Source organism: Schistocerca piceifrons, chromosome 2, assembly GCF_021461385.2.
Source record: "Schistocerca piceifrons isolate TAMUIC-IGC-003096 chromosome 2, iqSchPice1.1, whole genome shotgun sequence".
Taxonomy (NCBI): Eukaryota; Metazoa; Arthropoda; class Insecta; order Orthoptera; family Acrididae; genus Schistocerca; species Schistocerca piceifrons.
In genome coordinates, this window is record NC_060139.1 from 6,994,921 (window position 1) to 7,022,598 (window position 27,678).

A 27,678-nucleotide genomic window follows, 5' to 3' on the forward strand; every position below is an offset into this window, starting at 1 on the left:
ATGCGCATTGTTTTAAAATGAGGCCGCGTTCATTGTCAATACGTCCCAGAGATGGCAGCACCGTACGGCAGATGGAATTTTACCCCCAGCGGCGAGAATGAGAACTGTTTTAAACAGTTAAAATGGCGACGTTTTCCTTACTTGAACAGCGTGCAATCATTCGTTTTCTGAATTTGCGTGGTGTGAAACCAATTGAAATTCATCGACAGTTGAAGGAGACATGTGGTGATGGAGTTATGGATGTGTCGAAAGTACGTCCGTGGGTGCGACAGTTTAATGAAGGCAGAACGTCGTATGACAACAAACCGAAACAACCTCGGGCTCGCACAAGCCGGTCTGACGACATGATCGAGAAAGTGGAGAGAATTGTTTTGGGGGATCGCCGTATGACTGTTGAACAGATCGTCTCCAGAGTTGGCATTTCTGTGGGTTCTGTGCACACAATCCTGTACGACGACCTGAAAACGCGAAAAGTGTCATCCAGGTGGGTGCCACGAATGCTGACGGACGACCACACAGCTGCCCATGTGGCATGTTGCCAAGCAATGTTGACGCGCAAAGACAGCACGAATGGGACTTTCTTTTCGTCGGTTGTGACAATGGATGAGACGTGGATGCCATTTTTCAATCCAGAAACAAAGCGTCAGTCAGCTCAATGGAAGCACACAGATTCACCGCCACCAAAAAAATTTCGGGTAACTGCCAGTGCTGAAAAAATGATGGTGTCCATGTTGTGGGACAGCGAGGGTGTAATCCTTACCCATTGCGTTTCAAAGGGCACTTCGGTAACAGGTGTATCCTACGAATTTGTTTTGAAGAACAAATTCCTTCCTGCACTGCAACAAAAACGTCCGGGAAGGGCTGCGCGTGTGCTGTTTCACCAAGACAACGCACCCGCACATCGAGCTAACGTTACGCAACAGTTTCTTCGTGATAACAACTTTGAAGTGATTCCTCATGCTCCCTACTCACCTGACCTGGCTCCTAGTGACCGTTGGCTTTTTCCAACAATGAAACACACTCTCCGTGGCCGCACATTCACCAGCCGTGCTGCTATTGCGTCAGCGATTTTCCAGTGGTCAAAACAGACTCCTAAAGAAGCTTTCGCCGCTGCCATGGAATCATGGCGTCAGCGTTGTGAAAAATGTGTACGTCTGCAGGGCGATTACGTCGAGAAGTAACGCCAGTTTCATCGATTTCGGGTGAGTAGTTAGTTAGAAAAAAAAATCGGAGGCCTTATAACTTGAATGCACCTCGTACTGTGCAGCAACAGCAGCTTATTCTTCAAAATGTTCAAATGTGTGTCAAATCTTTTCGGACTTAACTGGTAAGGTCATCAGTCCCTAAGATTGCACACTGCTTAAACTAAATCATCCTAAGGACAAACACACAAACCCATGCCCGAGGCAGGACTCGAACCTCCGCCGGGAGCACAACTTATAGTTGTTGCAACGGTGCAGCGCAGTACTACTTGCAGCGCACAGCGATTTTCTGCACGTGTCAGTGTGCCACGAACACGTGCATGGCGAACATCGCACGTGGAACACTTGTACCCATTTCACACACGGCGCGTTCACAATCTTCACATTGGCGGCAATGCCAGACGACTTGAATTTTGTGACTGGTTACATAGCAATCGTCATTTGCTTACATTAATACTATTCTCTCATGTAGCCAGTTTCATACGGAATAAAATCAGCTACACACATGATCATCATCTATCGTCGCAAGAAATTCTACGCAGTACAGTGGAAACTGGTATCCAAGTTAGTTTTTCGAGCAATGTTTGTTGCAGCATGATCGGTGTCATTTTGGTAGGTCGGGTCATTTTGGAAAAGCTACTGCCGGTCAGAATTAGTTGCTTGCAGTTTTTGGAAAATGCGATTGTTGAACACACTGAGGACGTTCCTTTGGCCACGTGGACTGCAATGTACATCCAGCATGACGGAGCTCCCTCAAATGTTACTAGACATGTGAGGGAACATCTCAACCACACTTACCCTGACTGGATTCTTCGTGGTAGTACCATTAACTGGCACTATTATCGGGAGACCTTACGCCAATATAATTTTGTTTATGGGTGGGATGAAGTCTGAGTTGTACAAACGAAAGGTGAATACTCGAGATGGACTGCTTGGTCGCATCATGGACGCTGCTGCCCTCGTCGAGGTACGCGCAGAGACTCTCAGACACTAGGACAAGCAACATAAAATGTTCTCCCAGCAGTGGGCAAATGCATTGAAGTTGATGGTGCGATATTCGAAAATTTATTGTGAACTCAACAACAGCTGCCATGTGACGTGTACGATAATGCTTAGAGTAGAATGTCTGAAAAATACGTATTTTACAATGGATACTTTGGAGAACACACGTTGTAATCTTTACTGTGTAGATGTTTAAAATCGAAAATATATTGAATAATATAGAAAACAGAGAACCATGTACATTTAATGTATTATAAATCGGAAACCATTCGGAATAGGGCATAAGTCCGCGGAAAGTGTTCGCTTCAAGTGATCGTACCTGTATTGTCCCTGAATACTGACTAATTATCGTAGGACACCACGTATAAATTCTGTGACTTCGTACTGCTTTTACGTGGATGTTAAGAAACATCGAAAGGGAGAAAGTGTTCAGGGAAGACAATATCGACTAAAGTAATTTACATTAATTTCCTAATGAAACATATTACAGGGAGAAAATGCAGTAAAAAGAAACTTTGAAGTCTGCCAGAACTAACTTAAATTAAAAAATCCTGATATAAAGGTAGAAACACGAGTCCTTTCTAATTCAGTCATAACAGATCTTAGATAACTGTAAGCAGGTAAAATTAGGTTCCCGAAAACTCGTCGCTTAATTAGTCTGATAACTGTTAATTGCCGAGCTCCACAGCCTTCGCAGCGATAAATATTGTGGAATGGAACCACTGTATATTTAAAATGACCTTTCTCTCCAGATCGGTGACGTCTTTCAAATTTTCTGTGGAAAAAGACAATGTATTTATAGCAGAAGCAAGAAAACAATCTCAAGGTCGGTATATGCTGACTCTTTGCTTATTCGGAATATTAACTATAATATGCACTACGTTTATCTGTGAATTATTGTTATGGTTAGGATTTCGAGCCTTATCCATTAATGACTTCTGTTTTCGACTAGATAAGAGACAAATTTGTTTATGATGATTTATTCTACTTCAGTGAATGGACATTTTAACTACGACTTGATAAAATACGTATTTTTGTCACACCTGAAATTCAGTTTATTCATTGTGTTACATAAATGGTGTGAATGAATACAATATTACTCCATTATTTTTGGCCAAAACATATTATATAAGTCAGAAAAGGACGAATATGGCTGTTACTGAAAACTGTAACGTCTGCTCTGACGAAATGAAACATCCGAACATATGGATGACTAGCAACTTACGAACAGGAAAAGACATCTTAGTTCTGTTATTCAACTCAATACATTTTACTATAAGCATAAATTTCAGCTGTACGAAACAAAGTTGAGCCTACTGTGAATAAAATACTGATCACGAAGTGTACCAAAACGTATATTTAGACCTTCTTCAAAAGGAAGCAGATCTCGAAGTTCAACTATCAACCATCGACTTTAATTCACCTTACTATATTTCTAAAATCGAAGCTGAGGAATATACAAGGGTCATGGCAGAGTGAGAAGCGATGATGCTGCAAACAGCACGGCACTGCGATAATCTACAACTTTTCTTTTCGATAAGATCAGGGTTTACTGAATGAAAGCCTTCTAAAGGAATCATGTAACTGGAAATGAAAGAAAGACCTACGTTGGCTATACAGCGTATTTCTTCAGTTTATGACAGATGGCACAACAACGAACAACAGAGAAAAATATTCCATGCATTTCAGAATTTATGAAAATATTTTCATAAGTCAAGATGTTAATGAAAAATGCAGAGATCTGATACTGTAGATAATGATATTCCAGGAGCGATGTCAGGTAAGGCGCATAAGGGCATTTGAGGTACGAAGAATCAAAACGCGGGACATCATAAGGTTTCAGTCTGAATGAATGAAATTCGAGAAGAAGTTGTACTTATTTTATTTTATTTTAGTTTATTTATTTATCTGAGTTATGTCTTCCGAATGGTTTGATACAGCCCGCCACGAATTCCTCTACTGTGCCAACCTCTTCTTCTCACATTAGCAGGTGTTTCAACCTACATTCTCAATTATTCGTTGTACGTATTCCTGTCTGCCTCTACAGTTTTCACACTCTACTGCTCCCCCTAGTACCAAGAAGATTTTCCGTGGTGTCGTAACGAATGTCCTGTCATAATGTCCCTTCTTCTTGTCAGCGTTTTTCATGCGCTCCTTTCTTCGTCGATTCTGTGGAGAACCTCCTGATTCATTATCTTATCCGTCACTAAATTTTCAACACTCTTCTGTAATGCCACATCTCAAATGCTCCTGTTTCTTCTGAGCTGATTGTGCGATGGTTCTAGCACTTACCAGCACTTGCTGTCTTCGTAATGGTATGGATGATGTTTTTCAGAAAATCTAATAGTATGTCACGTGTTTTACTGATTGTACAGACCACTTGGTTACCACTTCCCCCATCGATTTTAGGAATTTCGATGGGATGTTATCCATCCCTTATGCCTTATTTGGTTGAAAGACTTCAAAACCTCTTTTAAATTCTGACTCTAAAATTAGAGTCTCTATCTCTTCCATATTGTCTGACCTTTATTCTTCTAATATGTCCTTCCCCTGATTGACGTTTTCAGTATATTTTTCCACCTATCCGCTCTGTTCTCTCAGTTTAACAGTGGAATTTCCAACGCGCTCTTAATCTTACCGTCCTCGATTTTAATTTCACCGAAAGGTATTTTGAGTTTTCTATACACTGAGTCAGTCTTCCCTGCTATTATTTCTTTTTCTATTTCTGCACATAGTTCCTGCGGCCATTTTGTCTTGGCTTCCGTGTACTTCCTGTTTATTACAGTCCTAAGTGATTTATAATTCTGTCTTTCTGTTTTTCTCTTATCATTTTTGTACTTTCTTCTTTCGTCCACCCATTACAGTATTTCTTCTGTTGCCCTAGGTTTCTTCGCAGTTACATTCCTAATAACTATGTCTCCACAGCTTTTTGACTGTCCTTTTTAGAGATGTCCACTCCTCTTCAACTGGACTGCCCATTCGTTATTCCTTATCGCAGTATTCACCTCTTTATGGAACTTCAAACGGGTCCCATCATTACTCATCATTTCAGTATCCCACTTCTTCCATAATGATTCTTCTGTATAATTCTCATAAACTTCAGCCCACTCTTCATCATTATTAAATTGTGAGCTGAATCTGATATATATGCTCCTAGGTACGCCTTACAATCCAGTATCTGTTTTCAGAATCCCTGTCTGATCATGAGGTCATCCAGCTGCAATCAATATTCCTGTGTCTCTGGGCCTTTACTACGTGTAGCACCTTCTCTTGTTTTTCCTGTCCGCAGCTCGTGGTCGTGCGGTAGCTTTCTCGCTTCCCGCGCCCGGGTTCCCGGGTTCGATTCCCGGCGGGGTCAGGGATTTTCTCTGCCTCGTAATGACTGTGTGTTGTGTGATGTCCTTAGGTAAGTTAGGTTTAAGTTGTTCTAAGTTCTAGGGGACTGATGACCATAGATGGTAAGTCCCATAGTGCTCAGAGCCATTTGAACCATTTGTTATTCCTGAATCGAGTACTCCCTATTGCTTGCTGAAATTTTTCTCTTCTCTGATTCCTGCTATCAAGTCCATTTTATGCCGTAACTCTTTCTTCTACTCGTTCCCCTACACCACATTCCAATCACACATGACCATTAAATTTCATCTTTCATGACGTACTGAATTACCCGTTCAGTATCCTCACATACGTCTTGCATCTCGTTATCCTCTGCTTGCGGCTATCATCATCAACGTTGATTTTCGTTCAGTTGTGATGAGAACTGTCCGATATTAATCACTCTCTGTCTTACCGTCCGATTCATAACGCATCCTACTCCCGTTGTACTATGTATTTATTTAAATTTATCCATGTTATACGGATATTGTTTGAGGTCTGCGACTGTACTATAAGATTATGTGGACTAATTTTGTACTGTTGCAGTCACTTTTTACTAATATTTTATTAACAATGTATTTCGGCAGCATGCTGCCATATCAGGTGCATTATACAGTTACTTATACATCAGCTGATAGGTTATGTACATTAGCTTCGTGTGACAGTGAGGTTAAGAATCGAAAAATAAACTTTTTTGCTGGCGATATCATTTTCTGCCACACAGAGCGCAGTAACAGGCAAATCACCTGTTACTGTGCTCTGTGTGCCAGAAAATGAAATCGCCAACAGAAATGTTTACTGGCGATGTTTTGGCATCCACATCTCTTGGAAACTGGGGTTCCTGACTTGTCTTCTCAGTTATTTCAGGTTAACCAGTGCCCTCTTACAACAGGTTGTTCACTCTGCGCAAAACACCTCCAGAAAGTGAGCCCAGTAAATTACAAAGAGAAAAGAATGCAATTCCGTCACCTCCCAGAAAATGCTGATATCTTAGTCTCTTACTCCGCCTCGCTCTGTGTTCTCGGGACGCCACTCGTTAGCACTAAAGAAAGTTCCTTTGAAACGTGTTTTCGTCGGATCGCACAACTTGTAAAGACTAAGACACCGCGCAAGCTCAGGTGTTAGTCACGCTACGTTGTACAACTTTTGTGAATGTAGGTCAGGACTCCACACCGTGCCAGGTGTATTACTCGAAGAACTGCAGGAATGCAACTCTCAGAGGCGTGAACTAAGCAACGCCTGCGCCGTCGGCAGGCAACCACCCTAAGCGGTCCCCTAGCCTGATCTCCTCACACTCTCGCACGAAAGGCGAGCCGCAACTTACAGCGGGGCTGTGCCAAACACTCTGGACCTCTGTGCCCAGCCTGGCTCGTTGCAAACCCAGCTGAATTACGGAGAAAATTATGTGCAAAACAGCCACTGTGAAAGGAAGGAATTAATATAAAACCAGACGGTTCTATCCTGGCAGTCACTGATGTTTCTAATTACAACCGTCAACTGTTTTCTTAACTAACAGCAATGGTATTGAGATAGTAATGACTTTAAATCAAGTATGATTGACGCCTGAAACGTGTCAGTCTCGCAACCGACTGTCGCTTATCAGCGAACACAGGCAGATAGTTTACATCTTCATCTACATCTACACCCCAAAGTTACCTTATAGCATGTGGCGGAGCGTGCTTCTGCTAGCACTGTCTTTCCCAATTTCCTCTTCCATTCGAGAATCGTGCATGAGCATAATGAACGCCGGTAGCGCTTCAATTTCTGCGATTTTCTCGTCGTGGTCCTTCTACGAGAGTAAGTAACATGTTGTCTGACCCTTCGAGATTTTGACAGTAAACCTCTCCGTGATACACAGCACCTTCCTTCCGAAGCACTTCTTACGTGTACGAATTATATTTCTCAAGAATATCTCAATAAATCTCAGCCTAGAATCTGTTTTTCGTGCTTTTTGTTTTGCGTGGTCATCCCACTTCAGGTCGATCCGGATGATAAAGTCCTAGGTATTTTACGGCGGTCATTGCTTCTAGTGATCGTCGCCTATAGTGTGACAGAACAGTAGATCTTTTCCCCGGGTTATGACTAATAGGCGAATGGAATAGGAAAGGAAATAGATAACACGGGTACAATATCCTCCTTTCGCACCCCCTCCCCAAGGCACCGTACAGCACCTTTGGGAGTATCTACACTTGTGTGCAAAACTTAAGGACGATTGCAGCTTTGACATGGTGCCTCACTGCCAAGTTATATAGCTCTATGAAACATAGACCATACACAGAGGGAACTACTGCAGTATAGTATGGAAACTAACTGAGATAGATACGCGATGAGACGAGTAGAAATGACAGTTTTATTCAAAAGCAATAATTACACTGTAGTCACTGCGATTTATGATGGTCCCCTGAACATGACAAAACACGGGACATTGTTCTTAGTACGGTGTGTGCTCACCTCGGACAGCAGGTCGTGCTCTTCAACGTGGTCCCGTGCTGGTCACAAAGTTGGTGAGGTGTTCTTTGTAACAGGCTGTTCTATTCCTCCACCAGGGCGGTTAAAAACTGCCGGACGCTCGTCGCTGCATGGGGACACGCTGCAATGTGTCTCCCCACCGCATCCCACATGTGCGCGACGTGACTTCACTCGGGGCAACAGGTAGGCCACTCCATTCGCCAAGTATTCTGTCGTTCCAGCGGCTTCCCCACCTTCACCGATCGATGCCGTTGCAGACTGTCACCCATAAAAATTAGGGAAGGGTCAAATGCTCCCCTGAAAAGTCGAACCTGTAACGAATGCAGTTCCACAAAAACGTTGGCCGTGTTCAAAAGTTTGGAGATCAGTACGCGCACTCAACATTACGCTTCATCACATGATAACTCCGGGGCCACCAAAACGATCTTGTTCGACAGTGTTCCTAGTTGAATTTAGCCTTTCCACGTCTTGCCATATGAGAGTACGTCGAGAATCACTACTCAGCCACGTGACGGAACTCCTTGCTGGTCGAGAATCTATGCTCTTGGCACCACTGAATAACTTGTAGGTCACCGGGAAGAGAGACCACACCCATGCAGTCTATTACAAATGTGTCCTTGAGCGTTTGTGCGAAAAGGTGTGGAAGAAAAGGCCTGCATTGTGGAAAGAAAAGAGGTGGGTGCAACACCATGACAATGCTCCGGCTCATCGTGCAACTGCACCCACTGTTTGACGTAAATTCCATCTTGCTATTGCGCGAGGTGGCGATCGCCTGGTGTTGTATCTGCCCGTGTTCGACCACCTTCTCTCCTTCGGGGAACAGGTCCGCTGCTCGTGGTCTATTGGTTAGTGTTGCTGCCTTGGGATCACGGGGCGCCAGGTTCGATCCCTGGCCAGGATGGGGATTTTTCTCTGCTCAGGAAAAACAAGGGACTGGGTGAAACTTCCTGGCAGATTAAAACTGTGTGCCGGACCGAGACTCGAACTCCGGACCTTTGGCTTTCGCGGGCAAGTGCTCTGCCAACTGAGCCACCCAAGAACGACTCACGACCCGTCCTCACAGCTTTACTTCTGCCAGTACCTCGTCTCCTACCTTCCAAACTTCACAGAAGCTCTCCTGTGAACCTTGCGGAACTAGCACTCCTGAAAGAAAAGATATAGCAGAGACATGGCTTAGCCAAACCGTGGGGGATGTTTCCAGAATGAGTTCGAGTCTCGGTCCGGCACACAGTTTTAATCTGCTGGGAAGTTTCATATCAGCACCCACTCCGCTGCAGAGTGAAAATCTCATTCAAGGGACTGGGTCTTTTCTGTTGTCCTCATTATTTTATCATCATTCGTGAAGGTGGCGAGGTTTGGCTGTGTACCGATTGGGGCTTTGTACGGGCGCTGATAACCGCGCAGTCGAGCACCCCACGAACCAAATATCATCATCATAGTCATCATCAGGCAACAACGGCTGGCGTTCGCAGCACGTCCCATACATGATACCAAACTTCGTCCGTCTTCCAGTTTCTCCATGATTCTACCAAGTCCTTCAGGTGTTCAGTATGGGCCATGTTGTAATGAAGAAGACTTCCACCGTGCTCCGTAACTACTCGCTGATTGATGCAGCCGGGCGCTGTGGTGGAGCGGTTCTATGCGCTTCAGACTGGAACCGCTCTGCTGTTACGGTCGCAGGTTCGAATCCTGCCTCGGGCATGGATGTGTGTGATGTCCTTAGGTTAGCCAGGCTTACGTAGTTCTAAGTTCTAGATGACTGATGATCTCAGACGTAAAGTCCCATTGTGCTCAGAGCCATTTGAGCCCTTTTTTTTTTTTTTATTGACTCATCGTCTTTTTCCATCAACTGCCGGGGCAACCCCTATTTGGCGCTATAGTCACATTTACCTCACTCCGTATGACGTCCAACTTGCCGTACGCGACTGGAGTACCTCTGACGACATGCTCCCACAGTTTCACTCATTTCCACGGACTGGTTAATATGTTATGTTACTTTATCTAGCTCGTCCTGAAGTTTTGCAAAACAGCGTATGTAGATGTAGATACAGAAGGAGGGAAGAAGTTCCACGAGCAAATTACGAGAGAATGTGGAGTGTGTTGTGTACAATGGTGGGAGAGGTAATCCCTTCTCCCGCATCTCGACCACGAACAGAATGTCAGAAACAACTACGAATCCTGCAGCAGAAATAATTGCCTCCAGCCACGCACGCAGAACCAACACGGCCGACAGCCATCAGCTGTAACCGTTAGCGGAGAATGATCTGTGGGCCGAGATACGGGCCGGCGTGTAATGAAGGCGTTAGTGCGGGCCGCGCGGCTGAGCCAGAGATATTAGTCTTAATGGGAGGCGGCGCCCTGCGCGGGTCCCCGCGGCCGGCTCGCATAAATTGCGCACGCGCACTGCGTGGGCCCGCGGTGAGCGGGACGCGGAAGCGGCTGCCACGCCGGCTGCTCCTGCACAGAGCGCAGATAGCATCTCTGGTGCGGCGCGTCACTGGCCGCCCGTCGATTGTCTTCTGGCCGGACTGCGCGCCACGCCGCACGCCTGCAGGGCGCCTGTGCTGGGGGATAATCTCCGGCCGGGAGCGGGTCACAGCGTCAGTAGCGCTACGGTAGCTTTCACTGGTGCCTCTTTGTGCTAGACTGGAAAACTGTGCAATCTTGTAGCCCCGCTAGTTCACTCTCGATGCTTCCGCGAACGAAGATAAGCCTCCTGCCGTGTTGGCACACAGGCGAAATCTTGCTGCTGCAGGTGAACGATGTTCACGGCGGTTCAAACTCTAGAAGAAAGTGTCCCTCGAACTTCCTGTAGGAACTAACATAACTGCAAAGCCTGTGTGCTATAAGCCTTTATACAAAACTCTTTTAAATTTTTGACAAAAATTTCTGTTATTGGTGGTCCTTTTTCTCGATAAGGTAGGTACTCCCAAATACACTACTGGCCATTAAAATTGCTACACCACGAAGATGACGTGCTACTGTCGCGAAATTTAAGCAACAGCAAGGAGATGCTGTGATATGCAAATGATTAACTTTTCAGATCATTCACACAAGGTTGGCGCCGGTGGCAACACCTACAACCTGCTGACATGAGGGAAGTTTCCAACCGATTTCTCATACACAAACAGCAGTTGACCGGCGTTGCCTGGTGAAACGTTGTCGTGATGCCTCGTGTAAGGAGGAGAAATGCGTACCATCACGTTTCCGACTTTGATAAAGGTCGGATTGTAGCCTATCGCGATTGCGGCTTATCGTATCGCGACATTGCTGCTCGCGTTGGTCGAGATCCAATGACTGTTAGCAGAATATGGAATCGGTGGGTTCAGGAGGGAAATACGGAACGCCGTGCTGGATCCCAACTGCCTCGTATCACTATCAGTCGAGATGACAGGCATCTTATCCGCATGCATGTAACGGATCGTGAAGCCACGTCTCAATCCCTGAGTTTACAAGACTACAACCATCTCCACGAACAGTTTGACGACGTTTTCAGCAGCATGGACTATCAGCTCGGAGACCATGTGTGCGGTTACCCTTGAAGCTGCATCACAGACAGGAGCGCCTGCGATGGTTTACTCAACGACGAACCATGGGTGCACGATGGCAAAACGCCATTTTTTCAGGTGAATCCAGATTCTGTTTACAGCATCATGATGGTCGCATACGCGTTTGGCGACATCGCGGTGAACGCACATTGCAAGCGTGTATTCGTCATCGCCATACTGGCGTATCACCCGGCGTGATGGTACGGGGTGCCATTGGTTACACGTCTCGGTCACCTCTTGTTCGCATTGACGGCACTTTGAACAGTGGACGTTACATTTCAGATGTGTTACGACCCGTGGCTCTACCCTTCATTCGACCCCTGTGAAACCCTACATTTCAGCAGGATAATGCCCGACTGCATGTTGCAGGTCCTGTACGGGCCTTTCTGGACACAGAAAATGTTCGACTGCTGCCCTGGCCAGCACATTCTCCAGATCTCTCACCAATTGAAAACGTCTGGTCAATGATGGTCGAGCAACTGGCTCGTCACAATACGCCAGTCATTACTCTTGATGAACTGTGGTATCGTGTTGAAGCTGCATGGGCAGCTGTACTCGTACACGCCATCCAAACTCTCTTTGACTCAAGGCCCAGGCGTATTAAGGCCGTTATTACGGCCAGAGGTGGTTGTTCTTGGTACTGATTTCTCAAGATCTGTGAGCCCAAAAAACGTGAAAATGGAATCACATGTCAGTTCTAGTATAATATATTTGTCCAATGAATACCCGTTTGTCATCTGCATTTCTTCTTGGTGTAGCAATTTTAATGCTCAGTAGTGTACAATGATTAATTTATTTAAATTTCTTTCTATTTACTTTAAAAAGTAGGACGTTGCTCGTAAGCAATTAAGTCCCTGCAAAGCCTAGAGTGTTACTTTATTTTTGAATCAGCAGTCTTCTGACAGGTTTGATGCGGCCCTCTACGAATTCCTCTCCTGAGCCAACCTTTTCATCTCAGAACAGCGCTTGCAACCTACGTCTTTAATTATTTACTGGCTGCATCCCCGTCTCGGTTTTTCTCTACGGTTTTTAGCCTCCACGGCTCCCTCGATCACCGAGAAAGTTATTCCTTGATATCTTGACAGATGTCCTGTCATCCTGCCCTTCTTCCTGTCGGTGTTTTCCACATATTCTCTTCCTCGCAGATTCTGCGGACTTTTCCTCATTCCTTACCTTATTGCGCTATCTGATTTTCAACAGTCTTCTGCCACAAAACATCTGAAATCTTTCGATTCTCTTATTTCCGGTTTCCCCACAGTCCATGTTTCACTATCATATAACTCTGTGCTTCTGACGTGCATGTTCAGAAATTTATTCATCAAATTAAGGCCTATGTACAATACTGCTGTACTTCTCTTGGTCGTGAATGCCCTTTTTGCCAGTCCAAGTCCGCGTTTTATTTCCTCCTTGCTCCTTCCACCATGAGTTATTTTGCTGTCTACGTAGCAGAATTTTTTTGCTCCGTCTACTTTGTGATCCCTAAGCCTGGCGTTAAGTTTCTCATAGTTCTCATTTCTGCTGCTTCCAATTGATTTACTCCTAGTTCATATTCTGTACTCATTAGACTATTCCAGTTCAACAAATCCTGTAGTTCTTCTTCACTTTTATTTTATTTTTTTATATATTTTTTTTGTCATCAGACTTCTGACTGGTTTAATGGAGCCTGACACGTCTTCGTCTCAGAATAGCACTTGCAACCTACGTCCTGAATGATTTTCTGGACGTATTCCAATCTCTGTCTTCCTCTACAGTTTTTGCCCTCTACGGCTCCCTCTAGTACCACGGAAGTCATTCCCTGATGTCTTAACGCGCGTCCTGTCATCCTGTCCCTTCTCCTTGTTAGTGTTTTCCGATCCTGTGCAGGATCTCCTCGTTGCTTACCTTATCAGGCCATCTAATTATCAACATTCTTCTGTAGCAACACATCTTAAATGCTTCGATTCTCTTCTGCTCCGGTTTTACCACAATCCATGTTTCGCTACCACACAATGCTCTGCACTCTAAGAAATGTCTTCTTCAAATAATGGCCAACGTTTGATACTAGTAGACTTTTCTTGGCCAAGAATTCCATTTTTACCGGTGCTAGTATCCTTTTGAGGTTCCCCTTGCTTCGTCCATGATGCGTTATTTGGCTGCTTAGGTAGCAGAATTCCTTAACTTCGTTTACTTCGGGATGTTAAGTTTCTCGCTGTCCTCATTTCTGCTACTTCTCATTACTTTCGTCTTTTTTCGATTTACTGTCAATCCATATTCTGCACTCATTAGACCGTTCATCTCATTCAGCAGATCGTGCAATTCTTCTTCACTTTCACTCAGCATAGCAATATCATCAACGAATCGTATCAATTATATCTTTTCACCTTGGATTATAATTCCTACTCCTGAACCTTTGTTTTCATTTCCATTATTGCTTCTTCGATGTACAGATTGAACAGTAGGGGGAAAAAGCACAGCCCTGTCTTGCACCCCCCTTAATCCGAGCGCAACGTCAGAATTGCCTTACTGTGCCTTACTGTTACTAAAGCCACGTTGATCGTCATCTAACAGATCCTCAATTTTCTTTTCTGTTATATTTACATAAATCAAAGTTAACGTATCTGTATAGCATTATTGCAAAAGTACGAGGGTTATTCGGAAAGTAAGGAACGATCGGTCGCGAAATGGAAACCACAGTGAAAATCCGATGAGGTTTTGCACAAGTGTGTTGGGCATTGTCTCTAGTATGCCCGTCGATCGCGTTACGTCGTTGTTTTTAGTTATGAGCACACAGGAAGTACATATAGGTACCTAGAACAATAGTGTCTCCCGCCGAGTACGAGGGGCTGGCGAGAAATTTCGCCTGAAGCTATGCAGCCAACATTACATACCTGTCGTGAGTTTTCTTCTTCAAGACAATTCTCCGCCGCATTCTACGGAGGCAATGAAGATGCTCCTGCATCGTTTTCAATTGTAAATGTTTGATTACCCACATACAGCCCGTAATTGTCTCCCTCCGAGTTTCATCTCTGCTCACACGAACCGCTGGCTATGAAGACAACATTTTGGCACAGACAACGAGCTGTAGGCCAGCGTAGACAATTGGTGTAAAGCACTGGCGGCTGCCTTCTATAACGAGGGTATTGGAAAGTTGGTACAACGCTAAGACAAACGTGTAAGTCGGATCGGCGACTACGGAGATAAGTAGCTGGAAGTTGTAGCTAACTGTTGCAAATAAAACAGTTTTGATTTTCATTGTGCTCTCCATTTCGCGACCTGTCTTTCCTTACTTTCCGAATAGCCCTCGAAATATCGTGTAGCTGAATTTTCCGGTTTTGCGAATTTCGATCAGTTGGTATAACTGACACTGTTACTGCAGTAATGACAATTTTTCAACCGTTTATCATGAAATTGAAGCTGGAAGAATATAACGTAAGTCAAACAAGGTGAAAAGAGGCGTAAATTTTGGGTAACTGCAAAAGAATAAAATTCTATGTAACTGGGGCGTCGGAAGCTCCTTGAGGCTGACGGTGCTTTCGCCGCTAGGGGGAGGGGTGGGGGGAGGTTACAACAGCAGAGGAATGGAGTGAAATTCAGGAAGACCTGCAGAGTATCAGCTACTGGTGCAGTCGGTGGCGGCTATCAAGTCAATCTCAGGAACAAATATCCTCTTTCATACTCTGCTTTCAAGTGAGCAGTTATTTCTTTCTCAGTGAAAAGACCACCTTATGGAGCATTGTCGAGGCCTTGAATCAAAAACAGCTTTCCAACACGGAATACAATGTGCTGTAGCTTCGCGCCTATACTTTTACTCATATAATTTGCACAGAATAAGCTACGCAGTATTCTTTCTCGACCGACGATATGCACTGTTAAAGTGAATTGACGAAGCCTGCATGAATGCCTTCCATCCTTTGCATGGAAAAGAAAAGAAAAGAGAAACATACGCACGTGTTTTCCGCTATCTCGTAGCTCGTGTGCAACCTATAAGGCGCGCTGGAGCCATGGGAAGGCGGTTTCTAGAGGACGGCATGTGACTGTCCACATTTAACTTTCCTTTATTTCGCCCCTTACGGCAAATGCTAGAATGGATAGTTTGAAAGGACACGGCGAATTTCTTTCTCCATCCTTCCCCTACTCGAGCTATTACTCCATCTCTAATAACCTGGTCATCGACGGGACGTAAATACTAATCTTCCTTCCATTCCTGCCCGCCGGAGTGGCCGAGCGATTCTAGGCGCTACAGTCTGGAACCGCGCGACCACTACGGTCGCAGGTACGAATCCTGCATCGGGGATGGATGTGTGTGACGTCCTTAGGTTAGTTAGGTTTAAGTAGTTCTAAGTTCCAGGGGACTGATGACCTCAGAAGTTAAGTCCCATAATGCTTAGAGCCATTTGAACCTTCCATTCCTGCCTTCGCTTATGTGCCATGTGGTAGCAATATACCGCGCTACAAACATGGTGCTGCCCATTGTGCATAACCTATGGATGACTAAAAACAAAGGTGGCAGTTAAAATACGCTGAAGCACCAAAGAAACTGGTAGGGGCATTCGTGTTTAAATATCAAATGTAGAAACATGTTAAGAGGCAAAATACGGAGCTGGGTCGGCAAGGCCTGTATAAGACAACAAATGTCTGGCGCCATTGTTACATCGATTACTGCTGCTACGATGCCAGGTTATCAAAATTTACGTGAGTTTCAACGTGGTGTTACAGTCGGCGCACGAGCGATGGGACACACCATCTGCGAGGTAGCGATGAAGGGGAATTATCCCGTACGACCATTTCACGAGTGTACCGTGAATAGCAGGAATCCGGTAAAACACCAGATCTCTTTTGACATCGCTGCGGCCGGAAAAAGATCCTGCAAGAACGAGACCAACGACGATTGAAGAGAATCGTTCAACGTGACATAAGTGCAGCCCTTCCGCAAATTGCTGCAGATTCCAATGCTGGGCCCTCAACAAGTGTCAGCGTGCGAACCATTCAACGAAACATCATCGATATGGGCTTTCGGAGCCCAAGGCCCATTCGTGTACTCTTGATGACTGCGCGACACAAAGATTTACACCTCTCCTGGATCCGTCAACACCGACATTTGACTGCTGTTGACTGGAAACATGTTGCCTGGTCGGACGAGTCTCGGTTTAACTGTATCGAGCGGATGGACGTGTACGGGTGTGTAGACCACATCATGAATCCGTGGACCCTGCATGTCAGCATGGGACTGTTCAAGCTGGTGGAGGCTCCATAATGGCGTGGGGCATGTACAGTTAAAGTGATATAGAACCCCTGATACGTCTAGATACGACTCTGACAGGTGACACGTGCGTAGGCATGCTATCTGCTCACCTGCATCCATTCATGTCCATTGTGCATTCCGACGGACTTTGGCAATTCCAGCAGGACAATACGACGCCCCACACGTCCCTAATTGCTACAGAGTGGCTCCAGGGACACGCTTCTGAGTTTAAACACTTCCACTGGCCACCAGACTCCCCAGAAATGAACACTATTGAGCTTGTCTGGGATGCTGGGATGCCTTGCAACGTACTGTTCAGAAGAGCTCTTCACCCCCTCGTATCTTACGAATTTACGGACAGCCCTGCAGGATTCATGGTGTCAGTTCCCTCCAGCACTACTTCAGACATTAGGTGCGTCGATGCTTCGTTGTGTTGCGGCACTTCTGCGTGCTTGAAGGGCCCTAAATATTAGGGAGGTGTACCAGGTTCTTTGGCTTCTCGGTGTACATTACTATTCTCAGTGTTCACACAATGGTTACCGGAAATAAGTATTGCTCTAGAGCAACATTGCATTAATGGCTTGTTCTCCAGTATTTTCTACACTGCATGCTATAGTGTATTGCCAACTCATCCAGTGACAGTGAAAGCTGGTCGGTACATTAAACTTTACTTGTGAGTTCGTAAGATAATACGAAGCCAGGTTTAATGCCCTGTAACATTGCCCGTTCAATGAGATGTGATCCTTAAGGCAACACGATCTAACTAGCTTTTACCATATACGGTGTAGTGACCAGGAACTTTCTCATAGCACTACAGAATAACTAAATAGGGGTTCAGCGTAAGTTAAACCTAGATAACTTAAAACAATAGTCGTTCCTCCTTGTGGGAGTAATACGTGCAATGCAAACTGACTTCCTCACAATATACAGAAAATGAGCTCGTACGGTAGCTAAATATCGACGTCTTCGTCACTGCAAATACGAGCCTGCTACACACACTTACCTGGTTGCTTGAAAACTACATCGAAAACGAAGGAAACCTCCCCGCTCTAGACAGGTCATTCTCTGTCTTATGGAAGTGTAGGGAAACTCAATGTAATTCTCTCGTGAATGCCATTCTTAAGTGAGCACTTTTAAGGATTTAATCACAGGTCAATTGACGTCGTAAGAGTTGCAAATGATGCGAATACTGCGCAAACTATTTTTTTTTTAACAGAAAAATAATACGACTCCTTGTGTCTTGTATATAAGTGCCCTTCAACGAACCACATGATTTTACGTAGTACACTGTTACAAAAGCCAGAAAAATAATCCTATATTAATATCATTTATAATGTTATTTACTGTAAAATACTAACTCGAATTCTTGACAGACGAATGGAAAAACTGGTAGAAGCCGACCTCGGGGAAGATCAGTTTGGATTCCGTAGAAATGTTGGAACACATGAGGCAATACTGACCGTACGACTTATCTTAGAAGACAGATTAAGGAAAGGCAAACCTATGTTTCTAACATTTGTAGACATAGAGAAAGCTTTTGACAATGTTGACTGGAATACTCTCTTTCAAATTCTGAATGTGGCAGGGGTAAAGTACAGGGAGCGAAAGGCCATTTACAATTTGTACAGAAACCAGATGGCAGTTGTAAGAGTCGAGGGGCATGAAAGGGAAGCAGTGGTTGGGAAGGGAGTGAGACAGGGTTGTAGCCTGTGCCCGATGTTATTCAATCGGTATATTGAGCAAGCAGTGAAGGAAGCAAAAGAAAAATTCGGAGTAGAAATTAAAATCCATGGAGAAGAAATTAAAACTTTGAGGTTCGCTATTTGGGGAGTAAAATAACTGATGATGGTCGAAGTAGAGAGGACACAAAATGTAGACTGGCAATGGCAAGGAAAGCGATTCTGAAGAAGAGAAATTTGTTAACATCGAGTATAGATTGTATCAGGAAGTCTTTTCTGAAAGTATTTGTATGGAGTGTGGCCATGTATGGAAGTGAAACGTGGACGATAAATAGTTTAGACAAAAAGAGAATAGAATCTTTCGAAATGTGGTGCTACAGAAGGATGCTGAAGATTAGATGGGTAGATGACATAACCAATGAGGAGGTATTGAATAGAATTGGAGAGAAGAGAAATTTGTGGCACAACTTGACTAGAAGAAGGGATCGATTGGTAGGACATATTCTGAGGCATCAAGGGATCACCAATTTAGTATTAGAGGGCAGCGTGGAGGGTACAAATCGTAGAGGGAGACCAAGAGATGAATACACTAAGCAGATTCAGAAGGATGTAGGTTGCAGTAGGTACTGGGAGATGAAGAAGCTTGCACAGGAGAGAGTAGCATGGAGAGCTGCATCAAACCAGTCTCTGGACTGAAGACCATAATAACAACAAAATTATTTAATGAGCGGCAAAAAATGAAGTAAGGTATGCGCAAACGCTATGAATGAATAGCAAACGTATATTAATTCGCATGTGTTCCTACAAAATTGTGAATCCGAACATAGAAACTAACTTTGGTCACAAGCAATGCAATTACTCGTCTGAATAAATGTTAATTATTACGTAGCGTATAATCACGTGAAGACCCCACGAGGAAGCAACCATGTCACCATAATGCTGGATAGTGTCACCTCAGTGTGTCCATTTCAGTACCGTAAGACAAGCGTCTATACCAAACAGTTTGTCATCTGAGCAGGAAAACCAGAGCGTGTTCACAGCAGCAGTCGGAAACAAAAGTGTGTGTACCACTGGCTGGCAAATATCAGTGGTTAAACAACTTCGGGCTTCTCAACTAAATATAAAGCTACTCTAGCAGACAGAATTTTGACTGTAAGTTCTTTGAGGCAGGGAAGTGTCTATCGATACGTATATGAGTACGTAGTATGAAAGACGACTCTCAATATCTCCTCCCAGTACAGCATAATATCCATCACCAAAATACCAGAAAACATTTTGCAAGGAGAACAGACTGGTTCTCAGAATCAGATCGTTTTCATATAATTACCGTTAGATAAATAATGGAAGGGAAAAATCACAGGCAGATTTCTTTTTTTTACTTTCATGCTGCATGGAAGAAGTAAGTAAAGTGCACTGTAAAAAGTTGCGGATCATTCTGAAGAAAAAGAGGCGATCTTCACACCTAATGAAAGTAGTACCAACAAAGAAGAAAATGAAATTCAGAAATCTTTGTTGATCACGAAGATTTTAAGGAGGACATAAAATGAAGTTTGTGACAAGAACGACCTTGACCCATTCCTTTTTAATTTTTGTATAGATAATGTAAGCCTCGGATTGTGCGTCACATATACACTTACAAACGCTGAAAATAACTGTATTTCAACTACTGACAAGAATTCTCAAAAGCAACTGTTCCTGAAATTAACTTCGTAAGTATGAAAAATTGTATTTCGACTAAAAAAACTAGTGTCATTAACATTTAGAGTAGTACCAGAAACTATAAAGTGAAACGGAAATAGAAAATTAACAGCAAGGTTTAGCAAACTAGGCCAATTTTCTAGGATAGAGTTTGTCGTTTGAAGAAGCAGGCATTGGAAATGAAATAGAAAGATTTCATTCGATTGAGGGCACAGATTCTGAAATTAAAAACTAAACTAAAATAGGAAGTCATAATGAGAATAGCCAGCCGTTGTGGCCGAGCGGTTCTAGGTGCTTCAGTCCCTAACCGCGCTGCTGCTACGGTCGCAGGTTCGAATCCTGCCTCGGGAATGGATGCGTGTGTGATGTCATTAGGTTTAAGTAGTTCTAAGTCTAGGGGACTGATGACCTCAGATGTTAAGTCCCATAGTGCTTTGAGCCATCTGAACCGTATGAACCATAATGAGAATACATGAAACCATGTTTATTCCTACTCTGCTGTAAGAAAGCTAGGTATCGATCTAACGAAAGTAAAACAGTGCAGAATATGAATATCAGGCATGAGGTTTATGAGACGGACTGTTAAAACCCTAGAAGGTGAAGAAAAATAATTTTTAGATTAAAAACGAAATTATAAATTAAATGTATAAGAGACTACACACTACATTATATCCGAAACCCACCGAAAAATTATAGAGGTTGTTCACATTTATTTTGTAAGTATATTGACTCATGGTCTACGGTGGCTTGTTCCAGAGTAAAGGCATGTTTTTTAATGTCTGACGCCCGTTTAACTTTGTATCTAGATTGCACTAAAAAGGTTTTCACAAAACTGCGGATGTCGACAAAATACGCTGCAGGTCTTGTTGGAACGCAGACTACCTGTCAACACTAATACCAGCTCTATCTTCCGCGTTTAAGCTCGATTTTGTGTCTGGTTAGTTTTCTTGCCACCGTTAATTGTACGTTAAAGAGATACGCACATAATGAATGACAAGTTGATTCCTGCGCATCTCGTGTATGGATTCGCCGACAACTACACTCATGCTCATAAATTAAGGATAATTGCAGGGTGTGGTGCCACACAATGTGGCACTTCACAAAACTGGCGCCAGTTGCATAGGCACATAGGGAACACACACGACGCAGATCTGTAAGTCCACGGTATTGGTGATAAGTTGAGAAAACCGTCCCGAAACACATGTGCTACAAAACGCCACTGTTTCCTGCGCATGTACCCCAACATGAGTATGGGATATGATCACCATGCAAACGTACACAGGCCGCACAATGGGTTGACATAATCTGGATCAGGTGGTCAAGCAGCTGCTGGGGTGTAGCCTCCCATTCTTGCACCAGTGCCTGTCGGAGTTCCTGAAGTGTCCTAGGGGTTTGAAGACGTGCAGAGATACGTCGACCGAGAGCATCCCAAACGTGCTCGATGGGGCTTAGGTCTGGAGAACAGGCAGGCCACTTCATTCGCCTGATATCTTCAGTTTCAAGGTACTCCTCCACGATGGCAGCTCGGTGGGGCCGTGCTTTATCATCCATCAGGAGGAAGGTGGGACCCACTGCGCTCCTGAAAAGGCGGACATACTGGTGCAAAATGACCTGTTACAGTCCCTCTGTCAAAGACATGCAGGGGCGTACGTGCACCAATCACAGTCCCACCCCACACCATCAAACCACGACCTCCATACAGGTCCCTTTCAAGGACATTAAGGGGTTGGTATCTGGTTCCTGGTTCACGCCAGATGAAAACCCGGTGAAAATCACTGTTCAGGCTATACCTGGACTCGCCCGTGAACATAACCTGGGACCACTGTTCCAATGACCATGTACTGTGTTGTGGAAACTAGGCTTTACGGGCTCTCCTGTGACCAGGGGTCAGTGGAATGCACCTTGCAGGTCTCCGGGCGAATAAACCATGTCTGTTCAGACGTCTGTAGACTGTGTGTGGAGATAACTGTTCCAGTGGCTGCGCGGTAAGGTCCCGAGCAAGGCTACCTGCAATACTCCGTGACCGTCTGCGGGAACTGGTGGTGAGATATCGGTCTTCTTGTGGTGTTGTACACTGTGGAAGTCCCGTACTGTAGCGCCTGGACACGTTTCCTGTCTGTTGGAATCGTTGCCACAGTCTTGAGATCACACTTTGTGGCACACGGAGGGCCACGACCTGCTATGTTTGACCAGTCTCCAATCGCCCTAGTATTCTACCCCTCATAACGTCATCAATATGCGTTTTTTGAGCCATTTTTAACACACAGTCACCATTAGCACGTCTGAAAACGTGTGCACACTTCCTCGCTGCACGGTGCTGTGACATGCAGCAGCACACCTCTGCGTATGTGGACTGCTGCCAGCGCCACCGTACGACGACCACAGGTCAAATGCACCACGTGGTCATACCTAGAGGTGGTTTAAACCCGAAAACCGCCCACCAGAGTGTTGTTTCACCATGTATCAGCATTATTCTTAATTTATGAGCATGAGTGTATGAAACTGTGAGACTACTACACGGTACTGATCTATACCTGCAGCAGTGGCAACATCGCTGCCATTTTGCGTTAGTACGTAGACTCCTGTACACGGTAACGAGCACCCAGAAACCACCTGTAGTTTATATTACAATTCTCACGTGTACCTTACACTTGAGAAATTTTGTTGGTGGATTTGTTGGGTTGTTTGGGGGAAGAGACCAAACAGCGAGGTCATCAATCTCATCGGATTAGGGAATGACGGGCAACAAGGAAGTCGGCCGTGCCCTGTCAAAGGAACCGTCCCGGCATTTGCCCGGAGCGATTTAGGGAAATCACGGAAAACCTAAACCAGGACGGCCGGACGCGGGTTTGAACCGTCGTCCTCCCGAATGCGAGTCCAGTGTGCTCACCACTGCGCCACCTCGCTCGGTTTGTTGGTGGAGTTCGAATACATGATGTAGAAAACGGATAGAGTCCAGACTGTAGTGCACCTGAATAGCCCATGTGATGTGTAGACATCATCAAAAGGAATGGAAGACAGATTAGTGATTGAAGCCTCATCGAACGCGAGGTCACTAGAGAAGCGCCAGAAGCTCATAGTCGAGAAAAACGGAGAAGAAAAATGGCAGTCTACTCTCAAAGGAACCATTCCAAGTGTCGCCCTAATCGGTTTGAGGAAACCACAGAAAACCTTAATCTAGGTAAGGTTGTCAGAAATTACCACAACCAGTCGCCTTCTTAAATAGATATATTTATGTAAACCATGACCGGTTTCGAGCTGCCTAGCAGCTCATCATGTAATGCTGTATATATACATTCTGTGCTTTTTCTGTTGTAGCTTTGTGGGGCTTGTTATGCATCTGTGGCAAGATAGAAAATGACGGCAAATAAGCGCTACATGAGATACAGTTTCAAGACGTATATACAATATTTCGTGAAACTATATCACACGTATACATTTTTATTATGATTATTTGAATATACACTCCTGGAAATTGAAATAAGAACACCGTGAATTCACTGTCCCAGGAAGGGGAAACTTTATTGACACATTCCTGGGGTCAGATACATCACATGATCACACTGACAGAACCACAGGCACATAGACACAGGCAACAGAGCATGCACAATGTCGGCACTAGTACAGTGTATATCCACCTTTCGCAGCAATGCAGGCTGCTATTCTCCCATGGAGACGATCGTAGAGATGCTGGATGTAGTCCTGTGGAACGGCTTGCCATGCCATTTCCACCTGGCGCCTCAGTTGGACCAGCGTTCGTGCTGGACGTGCAGACCGCGTGAGACGACGCTTCATCCAGTCCCAAACATGCTCAATGGGGGACAGATCCGGAGATCTTGCTGGCCAGGGTAGTTGACTTACACCTTCTAGAGCACGTTGGGTGGCACGGGATACATGCGGACGTGCATTGTCTTGTTGGAACAGCAAGTTCCCTTGCCGGTCTAGGAATGGTAGAACGATGGGTTCGATGACGGTTTGGATGTACCGTGCACTATTCAGTGTCCCCTCGACGATCACCATTGGTGTACGGCCGTGTAGGAGATCGCTCCCCACACCATGATGCCGGGTGTTGGCCCTGTGTGCCTCAGTCGTATGCAGTCCTGATTGTGGCGCTCACCTGCACGGCGCCAAACACGCATACGACCATCATTGGCACCAAGGCAGAAGCGACTCTCATCGCTGAAGACGACACGTCTCCATTCGTCCCTCCATTCACGCCTGTCGCGACACCACAGGAGGCGGGCTGCACGATGTTGGGGCGTGAGCGGAAGACGGCCTAACGGTGTGCGGTACCGTAGCCCAGCTTCATGGAGACGGTTGCGAATGGTCCTCGCCGATACCCCAGGAGCAACAGTGTCCCTAATTTGCTGGGACGTGGCGGTGCGGTCCCCTACGGCACTGCGTAGGATCCTACGGTCTTGGCGTGCATCCGTGCGTCGCTGCGGTCCGGTCCCAGGTCGACGGGCACGTGCACCTTTCGCCGACCACTGGCGACAACATCGATGTACTGTGGAGACCTCACGCCCCACGTGTTGAGCAATTCGGCGGTACGTCCACCCGGCCTCCCGCATGCCCACTATACGCCCTCGCTCAAAGTCCGTCAACTGCACATACGGTTCACGTCCACACTGTCGCGGCATGCTACCAGTGTTAAAGACTGCGATGGAGCTCCGTATGCCACGGCAAACTGGCTGACACTGACGGCGGCGGTGCACAAATGCTGCGCAGCTAGCGCCATTCGACGGCCAACACCGCGGTTCCTGGTGTGTCCGCTGTGCCGTGCGTGTGATCATTGCTTGTACAGCCCTCTCGCAGTGTCCGGAGCAAGTATGGTGGGTCTGACACACCGGTGTCAATGTGTTCTTTTTTCCATTTCCAGGAGTGTATATATTAGCCTTAGACATGAGTGTCATCTTCAGACAGCTATAAACACTGTTTTCAGCTGTTCCGGCTGTTGTGTCAGAATATATAATATTGGCCTTCGCCTTTACAGCGAAATTTCAGCAATAACTCAAATTTTACTTTCTTGCCGCTGGACCCGTTATTTACTTACTTGTTACAATTCTTGAAATGCATTTATGTAATATTACAAAACTAACGGACCGTAATTTTTCCGATAATGTGAAGGAGGCACGAAAGAGTTCGAGAAATATTTGTTGCGCGAATAAATAAGGTGAAGTTTGGACACAAGGATCAAGATAGTTCTAGGAGAGTGTAGAACCAATTTCAAGCGTCATAGAGAAGAGCGAAATTTTCCGAATCCATCATGAGGATGTATGACAGAAAATATGTGTCACAACATGTTTACCAACGGAAAATTAGGGTGAATGAAAGAAACTGGAGCCGGCCGCTGTGAGCGAGCGGTTCTAGGCGCTTCAGTCTGGAACTGCTCGGCCGCTACGATCGCAGGTTCGAATCCTGCCTCGGGCATGGATGTGTGTGATGTCCTTACGTTAGTTAGGTTTAATTAGTTCTAAGTTCTAGGGGACCTATGACCTCAGATGTTAAGCCCCATAATGCTCAGAGCCATTTGAACCAAAGAAATCGGATAGCTGAAAAAACCAATACACAGCAGTGAAAGGTAGACCCAGCTACAGGAAATTGTGGAAAGCCATAGGTGCACTGATGCTAAGATTTAATTAAGGTCCTGTAGCAGGAGAACCGTTAGTAAAGACAGAATGAAGAGATATTTGACAGAAAGAGGACGACTGCACAGTGTATTCAAAATGGTTCAAATGGCTCTGAGCACTATGCGTCTTAACTTCTGAGGTCATCAGTAGCCTAGAACTTAGAACTAATTAAACCTATTTAACCTAAGGACGTCACACACATCCATGCCCGAGGCAGGATTCGAACCTGCGACCGTAGCGGTCACGCGGTTCCAGACTGAAGCGCCTTTAACCGCACGGCCACACCGGCCGGCGCACAGTGTATTCATACTCCTAAAGGGCTGAAACAAACTAAAGAAACAAATATCCATTTTTTGTATTAATGATGTGTAATGTATTTGTCATTGTCACACAAACCTTTTTTTTCGTAATCGCTGAGTTTTTAACGTGTAATCTTTTTTATAACTAAAATCACACAAAATTTGATCTGATTAATAATACTAGCACTCTTACCGACAACTTATTTGGATTAATTCTGTTCTGCCTTGCATTTGAACGGCTTCCTTCCTTATTTTCCTTTGTATAACAGGAAATTCACACCGCTTCTTTATGTCTGAATCTAAGGCATTGTCATAATTACCAGCAGTGCTGCTTTACTAGTTCATGTGATACCAGTCAAATACGCATGAGTAAGATGTGATTAGTATGTGTAGGAAAATGAGTCTGCTCTCAAATGACGATGTCAGACTGCATTCTCAGCTGTGCTACATGCGGAAATAATCACAGCATCGTTAGTTCCGATTATATTAATTTTTCGTTGCATTGTCATCATGAACATCATCATTTGTCATTTGGTATCCACTATCGAATAAAGGCGCGCTCTAGGCTGTTTCATACATCAGATCCTTCGCGGTGCGCATTCGCGTTGCTCTCCCTTCCTTTCTAATGTCATCTACGTTACGGCGTTAAGTCAAGCTCCCGCATGCCAGTCGGAAACGAGAGAGCAGAGATGGCTCTGAAGAAGACGTCAGTCAACTGCCCGCTGACCGACCACTCTCCAGGACGACAATGCGACGGCAGCGGCCCCTCTGCGAAGAGGACATAAGCGACGCTCCGACTGGTCGCGGCTCAGTTCTACAGCAGCATAAGGTTAGGTACTCCAAGGACAGCGACTTAGGTTCAAATGGCTCTGAGCACTATGTGACTTAGAACTACTTAAACCTAACTAACCTAAGAACATCACACACTTCCATGCCCGAGGCAGGATTCGAACCTGCGACCGTAGCGGTCACGCGGTTCCAGACTGAAGCGCCTAGAACCGCTCGGCCACTCCGGCCGGCAGCGACTTAGGAACTGTTTATGCTGAAGAACATCGTTTATTTCGTCTGTCGCCCTTTGCTTGCGACACATCAGTTTAACACAAAGTACTGTCATGTACTTTTCGTAATAATACTTATTAATACGATTTGTTGTCTAGCGATCCGAGAAGCAGCTTTCCCGTCTGTAGCAACTAGGCAGAATTCAACAATCAACTTACCTTCCATTAGGCAGTAGTCATTTCGAACTTCTCTTCCCTCTTGCAATTCAGGAAAGAGCTTCCTAGCCCGTCCACTATTCATTTCCCTAGCTGCATATCCCGGCCACTTCCACTTCATTTTCGTCGCAATCGTATTTATGTTTTCGACGTAAGTCTCTTCTCCGACCGACCAGTTTATTTCTGGTCACTTCTAATAATTCCTGAGATACCAGTTTTGTTTCATGTTGCTCCTTGTTACAATACTGGCCATTAAAATTGCTACACCACGAAGATGACGTGCTACAGTCAACAAATTTAACCGACAGGAAGATGATGCTGTGATATGCAAATGATTAGCTTTT